A 3,402-nucleotide genomic window follows, 5' to 3' on the forward strand; every position below is an offset into this window, starting at 1 on the left:
GGGCAATTCAAATGAATGATCCTCATACTGCCCGTTACGCTTGTCGTGTCGTTTCGTGTACGCGATTTTTTTTTTTTCAAATATACGACATACTATGTGTTGTAATGTGATTGAGTGGGCGGGCGGCCAAGCATTTTGTAGTAACACGTGTCAGCCAACGCCATCCGGAGATATGTATGTTGGGCGCCCACTTGTTCACCAGTTTCACCATTTAAGTCCGTCTATCCCTTTCGATTTTTCTCATATGCATATTTACATACACGCCAATGTATTGCTCAATCCTTCCGATTTTTTGTATGGCATTTGTCGCCAGCCGCTTGTCGTCAACGTAATGAAAGTGTCATAAATTATGCCACATTTGACGAAAGCGACATGCAATGTCCAACCAAGTCCAGAGGGTAGCACGCTGCCGCTAACCATCTGCGTAACAACATAACAGAGCTCTTGGTGGCCCACGGCAAATATTCGCGGTATTAAGTGAACAGTTTACTTTTTGGTAAAACCTAACGGTTGAGAGCGCGCTGGTGCAAAGGTTGTAGGGTACATAGGTATGTATTTCGTTTCTGTGTTTTATCAATTTTTTTGTGTATGCAACAAATTACCATTGATTGTGTCGATTTGGCACATAAATGATCACTTTAGGCATTGATAGGTTTGCGTGATAAAATTGTTGAGCAATTTACTTTTAAATTATGCCATTAATTGAAATGGCGCGTAATTTACCTTGTGCTTTTAAAGCATTCGTAATCGCCACGTTTAAACGGCTAATACTAATTTTGGGTGTAGAAAACGGAAATGATTTTCGATGTAGCTCAAGAACCTTTTAGCACTGTGACTTTAAGGGAAATTATAGCTTTAAAAATAGTTATAGGAGATATATTTTAACTGTTGTTCGTTGAAACGAGTATGGTCACCTTCAATTTTGAGATAATAAATTTATAAGCCGGTGGAGAATTGCATATAAGTGAAAATTTAGCGAAAGAAATAAGTAATTTACGCTAGCTGGGAAACATCTTTTGCTGCATACTTCCAGGCATACTGCTGGTTCAGGAAGCTAGAGAAATATTATTGATGCTGCAACCCTCTTAAAACCGATCGTTGCATGTCTTAAAAAAGTATGGACTTTTGGTGAACCTGGTCAGTCTTTCGAACGAGTAGGCGACTAATCGTCCAGATCTTCAGAATTCGAATGCACATTTTTCAAAGTCCTGGGCATTTGCACGTCTAGTCTGAATAATTTTCGACTCCTTCTCTTTTCTACTTACATATGCCCATATAGTCCAAAGAAACCACCTATAGTTTGTTGCCCATCATTCTTCTTCTTCCTATTTCGCTCTGTAACCGCCTAATAGGCGGCGCCTATGCGCTTTTGGCCGTGTTCAACAAAGCACGCCAGTCGTTTCAATTCTGTGCCAACTTACAGTCCCTCTGGACTTGGTCTTTCCATCGCAATGGGAAGGGGTTTTTACTTGGCGGGACCCAAACCTAACGCACAACCCATTGCTGTGACGGGGATAGTTTCGCAACCGAATAGACGTTTATAAAGCGAGTCTCGAGCACCTACTGGTACACAGACGCTGAAGACTTCACGGAGCCCTTAAACCGAATAAGTCGAAGTGGCTCCACCGCAGCTGCCCATAATTAGAGTTCCCAAAGCTTCGCGAATATTTCCTAATGATTAGAGCAAACTTCTGTTCTAGATGCTCTTTCGTGATGGATTTTCCTTCAAAACCAAATACAGATTGAAGCTGCGTTACTTATTATCTACACGAAGGTTTTTGATTTCAGTTTGATACAAATACACGAAGGTAAATTTTGAAGCAGCGAGGTCCACAGATATATCGATAACGATACGAACAAATAAGTTATCGATAAATTTATCGCAATTATATTTCTGATTATACCGATAAATTGATCAACAGCAATAATAATTGACAATAACATTAAATAATATTAAGATAGCAATAAAAATGAATATTTCGATATCAGTTTCAAAAATAACTTCGACAGATATACATACATTGTATGTACATGCGTATCAATAAGGTTCTCAATAAAAGATCGATACATACATATGTATGCTTGTTAATATTTAATTAAAACAGAAAATATTTCGATAACAATATTTATCGTCGATCAGATACGAAAGTTTTACTGATAATAACTATATCGTTAAAAAAAATAAAATATATTAATGTACAATACTTTCAATAAATATTACGATACAGTATCAATAAAAGTTTATATTGATCATTATTAGTGATTAATTTATGCACAACGATATCGATAAACAATCGATTTGTATATCGATAAATAATCGATAAAAGAAAACACAAAATATTTCGAATATTTTGTTATGTATTTTATTTACCAACATTTTTAAGTTGTTCGGTCCTATTTTTGTTCGATAACATTTGAACTTTTCCACTTTTCTTTATTCAATTTATCGTGCCTCAGTTTATTCGTTTAGTACCAAAGTATTTTACATATACTGACATTCTAAGTTCTTTATAGAAACGTGCTTAGGCTTTAATAAACATATTTTCCATACGAATAAATACCAGCACGTTTCTTCGTTTTCAACAACATAGCACATTCCTGTTGAATCTGACTTCCTTATTTCTATCATGATTATCAGCTTCACACAATTGTCATAATTAATCGCAAAAGGCAGACAGCGTGACACCACTGCCGCATGTAATGGTTAATGCAAAAAAAAAATATAAAAAAAAATAAAAATAAAAAACCGAAAAATTGCAAAAACTTTTAAGAAAAGCAAATAGTAAAAGGAACAAATGAACGCGGAACGCGGAAAGCCGCATCAAGCCGCCATTACACGCATAGCACACAATTTCACAGATGATGAACAATGTCGTCACGTGACAAGCAAGCAATGCCACACAGCCCAGGCACATAGAATCTGCGGAGGCACAACACTGTACGAGGACAGCTGCTTTGCATACTAAAGCGGACGATGCAATGACGTTGACACGCCGCGCAAAGGTGGCGGCGATGTGGCTGTCGTAGTCAACCGACAACAGCGGCCAACAAAATCCTTCCACCACCAATTACCAGCCGCCCGGGCCAACCCACTTTGATGTATCGGTTCACTAGACAGATACGCGAATACTTCTCTGTGTGTGGGTGTGTTTGTATAGCGCGGAGATCCGTCAGCCATTTAATGACTATGCCAGCGAATGTGACCAAGATTATCTAAGGCGCGTATGAACTGGAGCTGTTGACTTCTAAGGAATGCAGCGAGTGAATAAAAATACTTTTAAAATTTACAGTGTCTAGTCAAGTGCAATTTTATTAACAATAAAAATGATTTGTGTATTTTTAAATATTTTAGTATACATACATATATGTATGTATGTATATTATTAACGCTTCACATGCTGC

This window comes from Rhagoletis zephyria, unplaced genomic scaffold (genome assembly GCF_001687245.7).
Source record: "Rhagoletis zephyria isolate East Lansing unplaced genomic scaffold, Rhagoletis_zephyria_1.1 Rzeph_scaffold_00122, whole genome shotgun sequence".
Taxonomy (NCBI): Eukaryota; Metazoa; Arthropoda; class Insecta; order Diptera; family Tephritidae; genus Rhagoletis; species Rhagoletis zephyria.